Consider the following 20635-nt stretch of genomic DNA (forward strand, 5'->3'; position numbering starts at 1 on the left):
AAGAAGACAAGAAATTATTGTGTTCCTAATTTGCCCTTGTATCAGCAATCAATAAAATGGATAGCGTTGTTATACATATAAAACTTCATCATCTGTGTTAGAAGAAAAACGGGTTTCTATGGAGCCAACAAACAATGACAGAAACACTGAGACACTGTAGATGCGCTTTTCTTGAGTCTCTTGCTGTAAGTAGTCTAAACAAATTTACCTCTTGATCTCTGCATGCAAATTTCATGCCTAGGTTTCAGATGCTCCTTTTAGATATGTTTGTCTCAACTCTCTACCCATAATGTATATGACTTCTTAAGTAATATGTGTTGTAAGAATAAATTAATGTAAAAATTCTGAAACATTTAATTGCCACAGGGACCTCTATCAGTATCTTTACCAGAGATTACAATTTGTATTTCAGATAGGCCATCAAATTTAATTCAAGAATTAGCTTTCATCTGTCTGTGATATGAGACACATTTAAATTCAGAAATTTAGAAGGTATAGCTAATACTAATTCCCTAAACTACTCAGTATCACTAAATTAAATTAAGTCTTTTCAGAAGCAAAGTAATTAAATCAAAACCCTTATGTCATGCCATTGTAGCATAACTTGCTTCTTAACAGAATATCTTTGATAAGGCATTTGGCAATTTACTTTTTAAAAAAAGTAATCATTAAATATAGATCATGCATATTATTATCAATACATGTAAAGTATGACTGGTTACCTTTATAAAAGCAACTATAGTGCAATTAATAGTATAACTAGTTTACCAATATTAGGAAGAACTTTTTAGAAAATGCATATTACAAAATACATAGACTGAACCTCAGCGAACAGGAATGTGTCTTTACTTTTACTTACAGACTCCTTTATAAAAAGGACCAAAATCAATATATTTCTAAATGTATGACAAATAAAAAAAAAGTTGATATATTAAACATGGTTGCATAGATTTAAAATTATTCAAGACACTTATTTTGTAAAACTAGCACAAAACATTGGGTTGTCATCCCTAGTGTTCATTAACTTATAATTTATTTGAATTAGGTAGCTCAAGGTTTCAGGAACAATCTTTGATGCCAGAAAGATCTGGCTGAAATCTTAACATTATTTAAGTCATTATTTGTGTCAGAAAAGACTACTATTTGTGGTAACAAAGATCAAAACATTATTTTTTTTTTGTTTTTTTTGTTTATATTGTTTCAAAGAAGAAGTGTTGTTCTGTTAAAAATATGTAAATGCATGTAAATTAAAATATTGTAAAATTAAATTACACTACTAGAGGGACCTTTAATAATACAGTCAGTGTGAAACCCAATTTCTTTTATAACACTCCTTATGTTCCAAAATGTTTCATGTTTCTTGCATGACCAGCTCTGTTAAATTGAGTTACTATTTTGATTTTAAGAAAGAATTTGGCATACAGGTCTTTTTGCTACTTTTGATCTAAAAATAAATATACTCTTAATACTGCTATTAGAGCAAAAAGAGTCAATTATGTTTTTTTCTGTGTTAAACAAAAGAAGAAAAAGGCCTTTAAAAAATTATTTTCCACTGAAAAATTATACAACCATTGCTCTGCTACTTTCTTATTAATACAACAATCAAACAGCAGCTCTGACATGGTGGATGCCATGTTTCATGCCCTTGGTTGGTATATTAATTAATAGATTGTGTGAATGTTTGAATCGTATCCGAATGTCTGTTTTTCTTCTGAATCCTCTCAGAAAAATAGTGCAAACATAATGCTAGGTGAAAACTTATTTTGTTTTTGAGACCAGGTTTAATTAATTCAGAAATCAAAAATCAAACTCATCTCCTCTTTCTAAGACTGACTGTTTCCAAATTTGTCAGAAATGCGTTAGGGAAAAATGTTTTTGGTTAATTGAAATATTTCATCTTGGTTTTAAAAATCATATTCATATATTTACCTATTTCTTTAATTATTACTTTAAGCTTTATATGTTATTAGTTTTTCGTTGTTCCAATGTTTCAGACTCCAGTTTTCTTTTTTTTGTCAATTTGTAGGATTTATATTTCAAAAAGAGTAGTTGGATTTTAAACCAAAAATCATATTCTTGACTCTCAAAAGTGTTTGCATTAAAAATATTGTTTCATTGAAAGAAGCATGGATTTTGAAAATATAAAAAAAAACAAACAAAACTCCACCCAAAACCAAGATGGAATATAAATAAAGTGGTAAGACTATGCAAAAAAAAAAAAAAAAAAAAAAAAAATTGGCTAGCTAACATTTTCTTATAGAAACATGTTATATTAAATAATGTTCAGTTAATTAGACACAAGATGTGGATGTGCTTATTCTTGTGCTTGTCACCAAATCATTTTAACCTTTCTGTCCCTTTTCTGTATCTTTGACCCAACTATTGTAGACACATAATAAAATGTCATAATCTAAAGACAAAAAGGATTTACTAAGCAGATTCTGAGAGCAGTAGATATGACAAGAAAATACATTTTGTAAGAAAATGCTTACCTATTGCAGAAAAGAAAAATATTTAATGGACAAGGTAATAAGAACATGACAATGGAGTTCTTTTTCAGTACTGTTTTACAGAACAAAGTTCAAAGAATACATTAATCAGTGCAATTCTATGACAGCTTTGTATATGATGTGCAGATGGCAATGGGGAAGGGAAAAGAGGAACTTTAAATACACTTAAATTTTAAATTGACTGAAATTTAATTTCAAGGCACTTACAGATTAATTTTAGATATTTTCTTAGTCACAGTCCTAATCAATAGCACTGGTAAAGTGTCAATAATAAGGAGTTGTCTCTTGATTGTATTGTTTCTCTGAAATACACGCCTAAGTAGAGATAGATTACATTTTCATCAGTGTATATATATATATACATATAACTAAAATAACAATTTTTTAAAAAGTATCTTTTCAAGGCTGGATCTAAATATACAAAGAATTCAGCTTCCACAATGGAATGAACCATTTCTCAAGCAAATATTTGCACATGTTTCTAGTATAATGATATACAGATATACTTAATTGTAACTCTGAGAAGTGTATAGTAGGTAGGCTCAGGCACAGTGCTTTGCATATTGTATACTTTGCTTGTCTTTCTATTAATATGCCAGTAAAAAAGGTACATATTACCCCTGAGCTAAACAGAACATTCTTGCTGAACAGAAGGAAAAATACCAATAAGCTTTTTTTTTTTTTTGAGCTTAAGATAAATTTTCTGGTAATATTGAAGTACATCAGAAGACAAAGAACAAAACAATTGTTTCCTATACATTAAGCAACACATCTCTGACATTTTTTGTAAATCAAATTCGTGTGTTCTTGACCTTTCCTAGCTGATATTCCTTGAATCACGTTTTAAGCAATTTTAATACAATTTGATCCAAATAAAAGAAATGTGAAACAAATCAAAGACTGAAAAATAGTACTGACAATAATTATGGCACTGTTAAAATTAAGGTCCAGATACAACAAATTACTAAGCGCAACTTCAACTGGAGTTGATGTGACTTACAACATGGCCTTCATTAATGTTAAAACAGCAAATAGCTCATTAACCTTTCCTTAGGCCCAGAGCAACACCACTGAACAGCTGCTAGTTTTCTAGTTCTAGTGTGCAGTTTATGTTAATAAAGAAAAGTGGGTTTACTTCATGAGGTTATCCTGAATATTATCCCTACCTGTTGTTGTAGAATTGATATAAATTTAATGGACAACGTTACTTTCAGGCACCACCCACAAAACTGTCAAAAAGTAAAAAAGAAACAGAAGAAAAATTTTGGCTATTATCTCCTTAGGTCAGAAGTAGTCTTTTTTTGTCACATTCTTCTATTGATCCTACTATTACAGACCATAAATAGTTGCCCTATTTGCCCCACAACATAGGCAATCAATGTAATGATGATAATAACAATACTGAAATCCTACTCATCTTCTGTTATTCAGAACAGCAATATCATTTGACTTTTAAAAATCTTTTAAGACAAAAAAGGATATTATGATAATCTGTATAACACAGATCGTTTAATTTCTCAGTCAATAACTTCTACACCAAAGCCAGTGACTTGAAATGCCACGGCCTGTTATATAGAGGTCTGCCTGCAAGACTCAGAATTCCCTCTGGCTAAAAATCTGTTAGTTTATGAACCTGTGGTTGAACTCACATAGATCTTTGAGAAAGGGAAATCAAAACTACAAAAAAAAAGAGCCAATGATGAGAAAATGAATTCTCCATGAATATTAGAATTTGGAAATCATATCTCAAATTTATTCGCTGGACAACCAGTTTATGTTGCATTATCTATCCCCTTAAGTTACCACATAGCTGTTATCTTTATTACAAACTTGAGATATGAGAAGTACGGAATGGGGGAAAAGGATTATGCATCTAATCCTTTGACTAGCTGTAAGGAAGTATTCAAGGTATTTTTGTGTACACACAAAGACATCATAATTTAGATGTCGACTGATAACCAAATGCTCCATTTTTGAGCAACATAATTACAATGCCTTCTGTTGATGCCATCTTAACACAGAAAACCACACGTCTCAAAATCAATTCAAGTAAATAAAAACAATAACATTCTGATATGAAGGCTTAGGTTCTTCCCACAACTAAATTCAGTAAAAAAACATTTTCATTTACATTCCATGTGACTGAAATGTGAAACATAGGGGGAAATGTAAGTGTCAGGGTATTTAATAAGAATTATCATGAGCTTTATAGAAGAAAAAAGCAAAAAAATTCCTCTAGTCTTATATTTTTTTTAGTTCCTATAATCTAAAGTTAAATTTGGAATAAATAGACATTGCCTTTGCCATTTCCTGTATAAAGTTAAACAATTAGATACAGCAATAGCAACAATCCCTGAATGATGCATGTGAGGGATTCCTCATACTGTACTGTCAGTTCGGTGGGTGAGTTTTGGTATACAGGAAATTATACTTTGTAACATTCCCCTCATAGCAGAACCATTTTTAATCTTATTAGCTAAGTTTACCAACTTTTTCTTCCATGATTAATATTCTTTTGTTCTTAAATCCATACCTTGTCTGTCTCTCAGTAAGTCATCCAGTTCTTGTTATTGTAGGTCAAAAGTAAATATACTTAATGATGCTGAGGAATGAAAATTAAAATGAAATAAAATCACAGCTCAGTCCTAAATCAAACAATCCAATCCTCTGTCATACCTAAACAAACCTAGAGATTCAACATTAAGATGAGTTAGGATTCATACACAAATTCACCTATGTTCAAACTTGGTTAACTCCAAGGAGTTTTATAGGCTTTTTTAACTAACACTTTCAAATCACAGTGAAGTCTTTGGCTTGTACCAGTGAGGGGCTTGGAGACAGAACCACATATTAGGATCAATCCATTATCAGCTGTTAACAGTAGTAAGTGTCAAAACTCCAATAAACAAACCTTTAGATCATAAGGCATTCTTAGGGTTAGGGTTAAGGTTAGGGCATGAGCATGAACAAATCAACACACAGTGTTAATAAATTAATTTCCAAAAAGGGCAAAAAAATAAAAATAAAAAAGACTATTTCAAATGTTAGGGCAAATTTACCTAAGTTCCGAAGGTATATGTTGAAAATTTATGTAAGTACATATTTAAAAGATTTTATTGTCTTTGGGATGTATAACTATGCTCTCCATAATCAATTAAAACCCAGACTTTTTTTTCTGAGATTTTAAGAAAGCAGTCTCATTGATCAAACCTCTGAAGATAAACACAGCAGTGATATTTTCTATTTTTTTTCTGTTAATCTAATTGTCAGCTTTAGTAATTGCAGGTTTAAAATTTTAATCTGGTCAGTTACTATGGACAGTATATTTGACTTACTAACTAGTTTTTTAATCAGGAACTTTGCAGATGTTAAACCCTTTTCATTGATTTAATAATAATTAAAAAAAAAAAATCACAGGGATTACTTTAAGCATTCATTAGACTACCAAGACAAAAAAAAAGTTAGAGATGTATGTTTAAACATGAACAATAAGGGTAAAACATAGTCTCTCTGAAAACTATGTACTTTTAAAGAGCAGTTAAGATCTTGTCCTGCATACCAAATCCACACCACTTCAGATACGCTGAATAGAATTAAATTTTTAAGATACTCTTTGTCACTTTTTACTATAAAAGTCTCCTTTTTTGTCAGGCTCATGTATCTGATTAATGTTGCCTGCATGAGGTTATAGGCAGCCTGAACTGAAATCACAAACTGTTTTAACCTCTGACTAACCCCAATCAATAGGCTACAGTGAACAGTGAAAAACAAAAGATAATAAAGTTTCCTTGCCCTGAAACTGAGTGTTTTTTTCTAATGTTTGGTTTTCTGCCTCTCAAAATGCAAAACCTGTAAGCCATATTTTCGAAAATGTACTTTTTTAGGAAATACTTGCCCCATCTCACACAAACATTAACCATGTCACCTAACTTTCCCTGTACAGCAACATAGGGATAATTCCATGTTGAAGTAATATTATAGCTAGGACGTCTTTGGAAGCCAAATGGTCTAATCAGGCAAAGTTACTCTTGTAAGAAAGGAGATTGTTTATTTTTGAAGGATTTAAAGTTTAGCTTGCAGATACAGAGAACTATTTTGCCTTCTTTAACTTTCTATACAAAAGCTGAAAATAAATAGACATTTGTATCTTTTTCGAAGTCAGGAAAATTAATGAAAGAATATGTGTGGGGGTTTTGGTTTGGTTTTTTGTGGGGGTTTTTTGTTTTTTTTTTTTTTTAAGAAAATGAAAACAGTAAGATAATACAGAGTTTAGCATTAGATTTGGAAGAGCTCCAGGGCTGAAATGGAAATTCAGACAGGAATGTAATAAGGGATCCCTGGTGTAATTCAGAGACACATATTTATAAAACCACATGCACCAAAGTTCCTCAGCTATGCAAGCAAATAAGATCAGCTTAGGGGATTTACAGCTTTCTAATGTCCTCATCAAAACTCCTTAATCAAAAGCCCTTAAGTAATTTATCTCTATCTTCTGTGCTGGGCACCCTAGACACACACTTGAAAAGTGGATTAATGAAAAACCACTGATTGGTTTTGATTTCTGGCATATATTCCTTTAAAGTTCTCTTCTTAAAAAATGCTTTTCAGTGTCTGTTAGTAGTTATTTATCACCTACTCTGTGCTCTGCTTTAAAACAAACCAAAAAAATTTAAAAGAATCCTTACCTGAAACCCAAAGCCCCAGCTTTACCATTGATTCATAAGCTTGTGTAAGCAGAAGCTTAAGCTAAGCAAAAAAAAATAAATAAAAATCCCAGTCCCTCCCAAATCTATTGTACAGTCTTTTACAGTCTGCATGTAAGATTGTGGCCTACTGAGAAAATCTGAATTAGAAATTTGAGGCAAAGATCACTAAAATATTTCAACTTTTTAATTTAAAATAGTAAAGAAAAAAATCTCCCTTATTGTGATAGTTAAGGGAGAATGTTCAGCTGTAACTGAAATGGGAGTGGGTTTGTCAAGTGTTTAGTAATAGGTTTTCCTCTGTTTCCCTACCCTGATAATTTTAGAAGTAGCTACCAATATGAGAATTCTATATAGGATTTTTCCCCCAGCATTGCTCTTAACTGCTATTTTGAATGCTTGATGACTACACGCTTGAAATGTTTCAAGTGTGCTTTGTCTGAAACCAATTACCCTGTCACAAGAAGTCCCTGACTGACCTGAGTCATAATGAAAGTGTTTTGGTTAGCAGGCGAAGATGGAAGATCATAAAGCCATTAATTTTTTGTCATTGTTGGTTTTTTTCAGGTACAGTTAGTGTAAGTGACCAAAGCATCATAAAGCCTTTGATAGAGACCTTAGCATTTTTTCCTTCCTTCTTTCTTTCTTTCTTTCTTCCTTTCTTCCTTTCTTCCTTTCTTCCTTCCTTTCTTTCTTTCTTTCTTCCTTCCTTTCTTTCTTTCTTTCTTTCTTCCTTTCTTCCTTTCTTTCTTTCTTTCTTTCTTTCTTTCTTTTTCTTTCTTTCTTCTTTCTTTCTTTCTTTCTTCCTTTCTTCCTTTCTTCCTTTCTTCCTTCCTTTCTTTCTTTCTTTCTTCCTTCCTTTCTTTCTTTCTTCCTTTCTTCCTTTCTTCCTTTCTTTCTTTCTTTCTTTCTTTCTTTCTTTCTTTCTTTCTTTCTTTCTTTCTTTCTTTCTTTCTTTCTTCCTTCCTTCCTTCCTTCCTTCCTTTCTTTCTTTCTTCCTTTTCTTTCTTTCCTTCTTTCCTTCTTTCTTTCTTTCCTTCTTTCTTTCTTTCTTGCTTTCTTGCTTTCTTCCTTTCTTTCTTCCTTTCTTTCTTGCTTTCTTTCTTTCTTTCTTTCCTTCTTTCTTTCTTTCTTGCTTTCTTGCTTTCTTTCTTCCTTTCTTTCTTTCTTTCTTTCTTTCTTTCTTTCTTTCTTTCTTTCTTTCTTTCTTTCTTTCTTTCTTTCTTTCCTTCTTGCTTTCTTGCTTTCTTTTGTTCTCTGTCCTTTTTCTTTCTCTCCCTTCTTTTTCCTCTTTCTATTTCCTTTTCCTTCCCCCTTTCCTTTTTTCTTTTCCCTTCCTTCCTGTAATCCTTCCTTCTTTCCCTCCCTCCCTTCCTTTCTCCCTCTTTCATCTCTCTTTTTTAACAGTTAAAGCCAGATCACAATTCACACTGCAGAGTTGAATGGTTTGGGTTGCTGCATGTGGAAAAAAAGTTTATAAGCAGTTGGACTCCTGAAACAGCTAGCAACAAATGTCAAGGAGTAGTGCTTGTTTAAATTTCTATTGATTTCCTAGCTCTTCAAACTCAGAGGAGCTGTTACAAAGTTCACCAGATGTTGAAGTGTTATGCAGTTTACACAAATATTTTTCAGAGTAAATTTTAATGTGATAAAGAATCACTTTCTTGCAGAATGTAAAATGATTGAGATATGTGAAGGTAAAATTTCAATCTTTGTCTTTTTTTAATTTTAAAGGAAATTCTAAAGTAAGAACTGAGCTGGACTTAATAAAATGTATGCAACCAGAGGTGAAAGTTGTAGTGAATTTACCAAAGCTCAGCATAATACTCCCACAATGGTTGAACAGAATGTGAATTGTAATCATCAGCATTTTGAGTCATCTGAAGGGAGAAAAATCTAAAAGCGTACCAGTCTAACAATCTGTTTAGGTAAGTTGAAAAAAAAATAGCCTGACTGTATTTTGAGTCAAAATAAAGTAAGTGAGAAGACTGGCTAGTAGCCAGACACAGGTTTTCTATTGAGTTCCTCTAGAAAAACACGTTGAAAAATTATATTAAAGAGACTATATTAAGATTGTGAATAAACACTTTAAAAATCAGGAAATTAATTTCCACTGTGCATATATCCACTAGATGCATATTTTAATTATGCAATTAGCTATTATTGCTTTCCAAAAGAACCTAGCTTAGTTATTCTTTGGGGAAGATATTTGCACACTTTGGTTTAAAATACAACCCTTGAAAAACTATCAGAGGTAAGTCTCAGAGATAATAATTTCTGACATCTAAGAAGTCTCTCCTGAATGGATATATTCACTCCAGTTTTCTGAAGGATTACTTCTTTGCCTAATCTGTGTACATTTTCAGGACAGCAATGGTGATGCTATTGAAAGGAAGCTGCACAGAAGTTAAGTGAGAGACAGCCCAAAACTAGAGCTTTACATGGAAACAATGTCCCCATTTTTTTCCCAAATGGTGGAGATTATGTAATTTCTTCATCCTCTATTCTAGAAAATATCAACCCATTTTTACTGCTATCTCAAAAAGTATTAAAACAGATATAGAGAATATTTTCATAATTATTGTCATGGTTTAACCCCAGTTTGCAACTGCTGCTTGCTTACTCCCCAGTGGGATGGAGGAGAGAATCAGAAGGGTAAAAGTAAGAAAAATCATGGGTTGAGATAAAGGGAGTTTATAGCTAAAGCAAAAGCCACACGTGCAAGCAAAGCAAAACAAGGAATTCATTCACTACTTTCCATGGGCAGGCAGGTGTTCAGCCATGTCCAAGACAGCAGGGCTCCATCATGTGTAACAGCTACATAGGAAGAGAAACATGGAAAGTTTTGCAAGATTCTGAGAAGTACTACACTATATCCTTTGTCATCTAACATTTTCCCATAAGCAAATCCTTTTTCCTTTTTTCTTCTTTTGCTTTTGTGACAAAAATAATAGCCTATAGTTATTTTTTAATTTGGTTTTAGCTTTATTTTCTATTTTTTTAATTTCAAAGTTCACATATTTGAACCCAAAATTGTATCTGTAGGGGACAAGACCTAGGGTCCTAGACCATCTCCTTGATTGGAAGACGGTTCACTGGAAAATAATCTAAATAGTCATTATTTCTAACTTTTTAAAGAGTTCTATCATGTTCTGAAGGTTATTGGTGTGTTATAATTTTATGTAATTGCTGTCAGAGGGGACTAGATAAACCAGCAGGGTTCCATCATGTGTAGTAGTTACATAGGAAGACAGACACCATCACCCTGAACATCCCCTCCTTTCTTCTTCTCCCAGTTTATGAATTTGGCATGATGATCTATGGTATGGAATATCCCTTTGGCTAGTTCAGGTCAGCTGTCCTGGCTGTGTCTCCTCGCAATTTATTGTGTCCTTCCAGCCTTCTTGCTGGCAGGGCCCAAGGAACTGAAAAGTCCTTAGCTTAAGCTAAACATTACTTACCAACAACTAAAACTTTAGTATGTTATCAATATTATTCTCACATCAAATCCAAAACACGGAACTGCACTAGCTACTAAGAAGAAAACTAAGTCTATTCCAGCAAACCCCGTACAGTTACGATCAGTAGAAATCTGAGTCTTATTAAAAACTGATTGTTAGATTAAGCTTGAAATTAGGTTGAGCCAACTGATATGTGGCTTTTATTTTAACTGGTTCAGAATAATCACATAAAAACAATTAAAACAATAATATTACTCTGGGACAAATCAAGACAAAGTTAATACTCTTTTACTTTTAGAATCAAAGTGATTTGCTTTCAGAAACTACTCATTGTTTACCTCATGGTTTTGGTTTTTTTTAATATGACTGGAGGAAAAGGGAATCCAAATTATAATACATAACTATTCAGGGAAGAATCACAAAAGTCAGTCTCACAGAAGCAACTTATTTTGTCCATATTATTTTCCTACCTGTTTTCTGAATCATTTGGTTAACAAGTTTGGAAAGGATTTTTATTGCCTATTGCAATTTACTTATCCTTACAATTAATGTAAAAATTTCATTAGCACATGTAATTTTCTGTAAGGTAGATAAATTGTAGTATACATAGATAAGTTTTAGGATAGATAATTATGTTATTATATTATTATTACACTTTACCCTTATATGTGATTACTAATGAAAAAAACTTGCTATGAGTGACCTAACTTAGGAAAAAAATGCTTTAATTAATCTTTCTAATTGACAAATAATGGTAACTAAGTATGTCTGATTTAAAGGAAAAAAATCCTTTTGTGTATTATATACAAAATTCAATTCAAGTATCTCAAGCAAAATTTAAGGTTTCATTTTTCATTTCTTTCAAAGTCTGTGAGAATTGCTTAACCTTATTCTACTCTCGAGCTTCAAAATCATACCCGAAAAGCAAGACACAGTCTCAGGGAATTTTTGTCTAACATGAAATGACTGCATTTACCATAGGTCAGGATGCCTTTCTGCTGAGTCTTGGTATTGCAGAACTCTGAGCAACTAAGAGGCAACCTCCAGCTGCAGATGGGTTCCTGCAGGAGTTATTGGCCAAACACTGTTTTCTGTATTGTGGTCCTAATGTAGAGCCTGCCTTCATTGTAGACAGTACTCACTGAGGCTTGTACTTTGCTTACACTTTTTTACCCCACAGTTATGAAGCATATTCTCTGTTTATCACTGCCAGCAACAAGTAGCTTACGTATCTTGGTTTAATTAGCAGAAGAGACACACTCTTGAATTAGACTGTTGTTATCAAGCGGAAAGAAATATTTTCTTGTTAATTCTGTGTTATTCCTGAAATACAATTTTGGCAATCACTAGAGACAGTTTTACAGGGAGGACAACTTTTTTATTTTTAAAATATTGTGGCTGGGAAAATATCATGTTTATACTTGGAGGAAATTAATGAGTATTTACCATTTTGCTTGTCCCACTTTGAAAAGCTGAGTCTAACAGTTAACAATGAAGAGTATATATCCCAGATAATTGTTATCACTGCTTGAAAATGCATTATGATCAAAAGGTCTTACTAGTTTTCCAAAGAGCTTTGTTTAAACTCAGTGATCACATATTTTTTGTCCCAAATTCATCTGAATGGAAAAAAAAAATCTACAGATACTTTTCTGTTTCTTTACATCACATTAATACATCTATGCCACATGCAATTGTACCATTTGATGGTGGCTTCCTAGTGGAAAACTCCAGACACTTGGGAGAAACCCCTGACAATTATTATCTACCCTCATCATCAATGGAAGGAGAAGAAAAATATAGGAACTAAAATAAGGATTTCAAACACTAAAAAAAGAGTAATGTATAGTTTGAAATATTATTTAGTAGAAACATATGGATACCTTAACTTTTTTTTCCTCAGTGTTGACTTACCTTTAAGACCAAAATAAATCTTTTCCTTTTTGCCTTTCTTACGTTTAACACTGACTTCTTTATGTTGTTTAATTATTTACTTTCTTCTGAGTAAATATGTGGGTATAAATCCAGTTTTCTCTTCTGGGTGTCTGTATCTTTAGATTCCATGACACGTACAGATTTTCAATCAATGGAGTTCTAGTTTGTTTCAGCTTGGAATAATTGAGAAATACTGTGGACATGATTAAAGCAAATGAAGAGTTTCTGACTATATTCTTGTCTATATGATACATGGGAACTGTGTGTTACTAAACATGTAAAAAGAAGTGTCAACAGATATTCATGACTTCTCAATAGTTTGATTAGTGTGTTGTATTGGAATTGCATTTGAGCAGTAACAGTTCCTCTTAATACCCATTTACAACCTCACCAAAGTAAGAAAAAGACTGATTGAGAATTACTCTTTTGTATACTTTCTACTCATATGAACATCCATATCATAATTAGTAATAATTTTAAATATATAAAGTATTGATCTAAAAAAGGCCAATTAAAAAATATAACTTCTCCTTCAATATTGCTTTAGGTGTAACAGCTCAAATTGAATGTGCTTTTGCAATACTGTCATATAGCAATTGAACTTAGCCAATGCCTACTATGAAGATCTGCCCCCATATGTTGTAGTTAAATACTGGAAATTATATAGAAAAAAAGTCTTTATCAAGATAGTCTTCAAAAAGTAAAGGATAAGGAACTGAAAATGAATGAACAAGTCTTCTGAATCTGTAGAACTAGTGTACTCAGTTCTTGATCATGTTATCTAAACCATTTATTTAAATGACAGCTTTTCCTTTTCACATTTTCAGCATACCTTCAAATATTGCACAGCTGAGGCATAACTAGATTGACAGGATAATCTATTTTTTCAAATGTTAGGAAAAATTGCATTTATTTTCTAGATTGTCATGGTTTAACCCGGCTGGCAACCAAGCACCACGCAGCCGCTCGCTCATTCCCCCCTCACCCAGAGGGATGAGGAGGAGAAATTGAAAGGAATTTAAAACTCAAGGGTTGAGATAACAATTTAGTAGGTAAAGGAAAAGTCCCACATGCAAGCAAAGCAAAACAAGGAATTCATTCACTACTTTCCAGCGGCAAGCAGGTGTTCAACCATGTCCAGGACAGCAGGGCTCCATCACATGTAACGGTTACTAGGGAAGACAAATGCCATAATGCCAAATGTTCCCCCCTCCTTCTTCTTCCCCCAGTTTATATGCTCAGCATGATGCCATATGGTATGGAATATCCCTTTGGCTAGTTCAGGTCAGCTGTCCTGGCTGTGTCCCCTCCCAGTTTCTTGTGCCCCTCCAGCCCTCTCGCTGGCAGGGCCCAAGGAACTGAAAAGTCCTTAGCTTAAGCTAAACATTACTTATCAACAACTAAAACTTTAGTATGTTATCAATATTATTCTCACATCAAATCCAAAATACATAACTGCACTAGCTACTAAGAAAATTATCTAAGCTGAAATCAGGACATATATACTGATGGTTAATTTCCTAGCTGAGTTTAACCTATTATGCGCTCTTTTCATATGACAAAATTTTCAAATAATGAAAAAAATGCTTTTGAAAATACTGATTACATGAGGAAAGCTCAAAAAAGGAAGAGCTGATTTTACATGCAACATATTACAATGGAAGGTTATTCAAAACTTATTTATTTAAAAATTATAAAAAGAAGTATTTAAATATGATGAATAATAAAATTTATCAGAATTCTTGTAATACATGTTTATCTTTGCATTTGTAAAAAAAATGTTGATTGGCAAAAAATAAATAAATGCCCTTATTTTAAAAGTGACTGATGATGTAATAACCTATGTGAAGTTATAATCTCATGAATTGTGCTTAGCAGTTATAACCTCTTCAATGCAAAAATTTTGTTGGATCATCATAGTACATGTGACAAAATCCAATAAAATTTACCAATGTATTTCTTTCCCTTTTCTCTACCTTTTAGCTGCTTCTCATGAAACTAATCCATAATGGAATTTTTAGATAACTGTTTTAAAGCTAAAGACCATTCAAAAGATGATATTAAAAAAAAAAAAAGTTGTTAAATTGATGTTAATTGAATGCTTATCTGAATGATATGTCTATCCACAAATACATACATTGCATATATTCTCAGAACAGCCTTCTTATTAGGTTGACAGAGCTACTGGCTGCACTGTTTCATTCAAATATGTTTTCTGTACCTCTTCCTAACACTGAGTTGTTTCATGGAGACTTTGTACATATATCAGGTACCATACAGCAATGGTTGCTGCAAATAGTTCTCACTAAACCATATAGTCCTACAATAATATCTCCCATGAGAAGGATATATAACAAGAAAGCAAGCAAGCAATTGTATTTCTAATATTAGTTCATTGCAACTTCATTAAAATATTCTCCTATTATTCCCTCCAAAGCATGTTATCAGGTTGCCAGCATCTCTAATACTGGTGTGCCTGGGTGTGCTATATTCCATGCAGTTTCTTCCTTCTGTGTCTCAGTATATTTTATTAATTCTGGCGTTGCCTCTCAGGGATTTTGAGCTCTGCGTTTTTCTCTGCTTTTTGGATCTTATGGAAAAAAACAAGATAGCATCTTCCCCAGTCAGTAATAGTATTTTTTTTATATTCTTGTGATTACCTTAGTCTGAAGTATGTGGGTTGTAACAGCATTTGTGTAAAGACAGATAGGCAGTACTTCATATCCTGCCTACAGACAATGCAAGGCCGTGCTCTATGAATGCCAGAGATATGTTACTCTGATCCCAGAGAACTAGTCCGATATCTCCACTTTATATAGCCATTCTGTAGAAAACAGATTTTATTTTCGGAATGGTTCTTTCAGTTACCTAGGCATTGCACTAAATTGTTCAGAGAGTTTCAGTTTCCAGGATCTCATGAAACTACTCATTTTTTCTTCTTTCAAAGAGATACAGTTATTTTATGAATAGGAGTGCAACTTCTCTCATTTTGGACTGGAAGAACGTGCTGGGTTGCCTGCCAGAATAATTTTTTTATTTTTTTTTTAATAGGGAAAAGTATTTGCTGTTCTGAAATAATAAATACTAGAATTTGCTGGAGTGAAACCACAACCATCCTACCTACCTCCCCTCCTCCTTAAAATAGCTGTAGCTCACTTAGAATAAGGTGTTTCAGGAAACTCATGAAACTGCAACAGACCTTACAATCCTTACAGCCCTTACAAGACTTTGTTCCTACACTAAAGAACACCTGGCAGTTATTACACTATAATAACACCTTCCTGGTTTTACCCTTCTGACTGAATGAACATGACTCATGTGGACACTTAGATATTACTGTTTTGTATTGCTCGGCAGCAAAGTCTGTTTTTATGAATAAGGTTTTTTACAACCTAAAAAGACTTCAGTCTGGGGTTTACTTCCCTCCTCTCCAACATCCTCACAGTCAACCTTCCCAAATAATTTTGTGTAAAGGCATGACACAAAGAACTTCCCTCCTCATCTTCTTTATGTAAGTTTAATGAATGTTACTATGTGTAAAGATCAAATGCATTATTACTTTTTCATCGGTGATTGATTTTGTGTTCAATAGTTTGCTGCAACAGGTCTGTAAAATATGCATTTCTTTATTAATAATATGTACTATCATCACATTCCTGTAATTGGATTATTATGTTATAACCTAGCAGAAAGTTTTGCAAGATTCTGAGAAGTACTACACTGTATCCTTTGTCATCTAACATTTTCCCATAAGCAAATCCTTTTTCCTTTTTTCTTCTTTTGCTTTTGTGACAAAAATAATAGCCTATAGTTATTTTTTAATTTGGTTTTAGCTTTATTTTCTATTTTTTTAATTTCAAAGTTCACATATTTGAACCCAAAATTGTGTCTGTAGGGGACAAGGTCCTAGACCACCTTGATTGGAAGACGGTTCACTGGAAAATAATCTAAATAGTCATTATTTCTAACTTTTTAAAGAGTTCTATCATGTTCTGAAGGTTATTGGTGTGTTATAATTTTATGTAATTGCTGTCAGGGGGGACTAGATAAACCTTGGTTTAGAGTGAAGAAAACATCCATCTTCTGGCTGGAAAGCAGCTTTACATAAAAGACCTGGCAGTCCCAGTGGACATTAAGCTGAACATGAACCAGCGATGTGCCCTTGCAACGAAGACCAACAGCACCCTTGGGGCATTAAGCGAAGTGTTGCCAGCAGGTCAAGGGAGGTGATCCTTCTTCTCTGCTCATCAGTAGTGAGACATAACTGGAATTCTGGGTCATGTCTGGGCTTCCCAGAGAGACAAGGACATACTTCAGTGAGTGCAGAGAAGAGTCGTGAAGATGGTTAGGGAAGTGGAGTATCTGCTTATGAGAAAAGGCTGAAAGATGGGACTGTTCAGCCTTGAGAAGAAAGGCTCAGAGAGGATGTTATCAATGTATATAAAAACTTGGTGGGAAGGAGTAAAGGAGATGGAGTCAGACCCTTCACAGAGGTAGCCAACAACAAGGTGTAATGGGCATAAACAAATATACGAAATTCCACTTGAACATAAGAAAAATCTTTCTTCCTGTGAGAGTGATCACTCTGAAACAGATTGCCCAGAGTCTGAGGAGTTTACATCTTTGGAGACAGTCAAAAAATGACTGGCCACAGCCCTGAACAACCTGCTTTAGCTAATTCCACTTTGAGAAGGGGGCTGTAATTCTTTGATTCGGTGAAGGGTTTCCAGGGCTTTTTTAGTTCTATAGTTTTAATGCTGAAGAACTTCAGCCTTTAAGCCAATTAGCATGATGCCTTGTGATAAAAGTAGGTGCCACATATGATTTCTTTACCAATTTATTACTTTTTTCAATGTACTTATGTTTGTCTGAATCGACACTGTTAACTATTGTGTATTTATCATGTACATGAATTGTTCTATGACGCCAGTATATTTAAAAATGTTTTACTGGTTTTGGTTTTTTTTAATTCTTCACTAGCTGACATGATTTCAAAGACAGATTTATATGTATTGAGGATGTATAGTTCATTCGACTCCTTAGCTATTCTGACTTCCCAATTTTGCCCTTTTTGTTATTGCAATAAAAAGGGTTTTAAAAACCTGAGAGCTCCAGACATCCCAAAGAGGTGCTGTCTCTGTATGTCCTTGATAAAAAGGCCCTTCTTTTTGCATATAGGACCAAACAGTTAACCTGTGAAGTTTGTTTTCTTTGGTTATGATCCTCTTTTAATGAACCTCAGAATCTGAGTCTGCAAAGGATTCTTGTGAGATCTGATGAAGCCTTAGACCATAGCAAATTGAGGACTCTGAGACACACTTCTAGGACCTCACAGTAATGTCAGAATAAGCTCTTGTTTTTCTTCTGGATGTCTATCAAGTCACCTTCCCACTTTGAGTGTTCAGTTTAAGAAGTTAAAAAAAAACCATAAAAGTGGGAGCATCTTCAGTTATTTGCAATACATGCCTAGAGTCCTCTTTTCCACTGTTTACAATGAAATAGCTCTTTCTAAACTCCTGCTTTTGTATCCACTCCTAAAGCTTTCATGTAGATGTAGAAACAGTTTTCTACTTGTCCAGTTCCCAGTGAGATTTCTGAGTAAAAATAAAGTTTGTGGTGGTCTGCAACTGTTTGTGTTCTCATTTATTGTAGTTCTAAGCTTATTCAATGAATATAATCAAATAAATATTTTTTATATTTATTTGAATATTGATACTTATATTGAAAATAATAAAATATAAACCAGATATTTTTTATTTCACAACTAAAATTACCTACCCTTACTCAGGAATTTATTGGCCACTTCTTATGTCTCGTTTTCTCATTGCTGTGTCTTGGGTAAATCAGGAAGCCAGAGTGAGATCAAAAATACATAGGAATATATACATAAGACATCAGACAAGGTGTTTCCACAAACTGAAGACTAAGACAATGTATGTACCCTATGACAGATTCTACTTAGCTGCAAGAAATGAAATGAACGAATGTAAAAAAATAAAAGGGTGGCTAAAACAAATGAAAGTTTTGGTCCTTAGAATAACAACTTGTTATACATAATGTGCTCCAGCAAGGGAAAAGCACCACAAGGGCATCCCCGATTTAGATACAAAGGAGTTGACCAGGTAACTTCTGATGGAAAGATTTTCTCTGGCCACTTTCCAGGATGAGCCTGAAAGGACCGAACAGTTTTTGTTTTACCTAGTACAATGCCACTTCACAAGGATGACACATAATCTACTTCTTCATTTTGCTTTTCATTGCAGTGAACTTTGCATACACATTGGCAGCTCTGAAAGGAGTATGCAACATATTAGTATCCTGATTGTCTTGCTAATCATGACTTTGTAAGGTAAAAGTCAAAGCTGAATTAAAGCTCTGTTGCTGGAAATCTTAAACCTACACTGAAACCTCAAAGATAATAAAATCTACCATTTAAGAAAAGGACAGTGAAGCATATTAATATAATCTGAATGTGGAAAAGAAAAATATCATTAAAATGATAAAACACACATAGTCTAGAAATAAATCATAGCAATTAAAAAAACCCCAAACACAACACAACAACAACAATAAACCTCAGGATCAAAATTCTAGACTTTTGAAAGCTGGAAATTAAAGAAAAAATATAGCTTTTGGATTTGCTTCATTTATTTCAATACATTTTTGTCCCTTTTGGCACTTCAATATAAATCATTACTGTAGCACACAGGTTTTATCGCGGCTATATGTAATATCTATTTCTTTCTTAGCTATTTTAAAGTATATGCTGTTAATATGAGATGACTAAATGATTTAATACATGTCATACATAAATACAGTAAAATTTAATAGTATTTGTAGCCATAATCTGAATCACTGTTTTTGGTAAATGAAATAAACTTTGGCAAGCAAAATAATTAAAAAAAAAAAAATAAAATGAACTTCTTGTATTTCTGTTGGAGTTAATGTATCAGTATCATATGCCCATATAGAGCTTTCTGAAAACACACATTCAGTTTAATACACTGCTTATTTGTTAGTTTTGGGTTTGTTTTTTGGGGGTGAGGGGTGTCCCCAGAAATGCTGATTTTTTAAAAAAAACCCAAACCCACAAAAAAAACCCCACAAAACATTTTTCTGAATATTACACTTTCTGGAAGAACTCACTACAATTTTAGAATTCACGCATGAGCTCAAAAAGCTCACATTTTCTATGAAAAGTCAGTTATCTTTGAAAAAGTCTATCTGCATTTAAGCAAAAAAACAATTAGCAGAAAACATTGCTCTCTTCCATATTTTCTGTGGAACTAGTAAAACTGAGTGATCTAAATGGTACTCTCAGATCTATAGTTTCAGTATGATTTTGATAAAAATTTATATTTCATCTTATACAGGGATATTCTGGTGACTAATGAGAGTTCTGACTCACGTGATGTTACATTACTTAACCATGCCAACTTTTCTTATTTCCTTATCCTGTGTTTACTTTCTTGTTCCAATCTTTTATCTTCCATTCATCCCTATTTCATTGCTTCAGACATGTCAGTAGAGTTACTCTAGTTATTTTTGTTTCCTGTTGATCTTAATAGTATGTTGTTGGAAGACTGAAGAATGACTGATATTTAGATACACAGATTTGTACACTGTAAATGATGTATGTTCTAATTTGTTTATGAGTTCTGTCTTAACACCATATCTTTGCTAAACATAATCATATCTGAATTTTATATTTTCTTATGACAGAGCATAAAGAAACCTGAAAGCACTTCAGTGTTTTTTCTTTGTAAAAATTCCGAACATGGACAATTGATTTAACTGGAACCAAATCATGATTTGGAACAAGCAGCAGGAATACAGGAAATAGTTGAAGGATGTTGATGATTTTTGTGACTTTCAGATGATTGCAGCTGTTTTGAAGTACAACAGACATCCAGAACTTTTAATGAATTTCTATATTAAGGTTAACACTTTCACTTAATGGTGGAATAAAAAGGCAAATAACTGGGAATAATGGTGTGTCATTAGCCATTGTTCTCCCCAAACAAGC

This window comes from Falco rusticolus, chromosome 6, assembly GCF_015220075.1.
Source record: "Falco rusticolus isolate bFalRus1 chromosome 6, bFalRus1.pri, whole genome shotgun sequence".
NCBI classification, from domain to species: domain Eukaryota; kingdom Metazoa; phylum Chordata; class Aves; order Falconiformes; family Falconidae; genus Falco; species Falco rusticolus.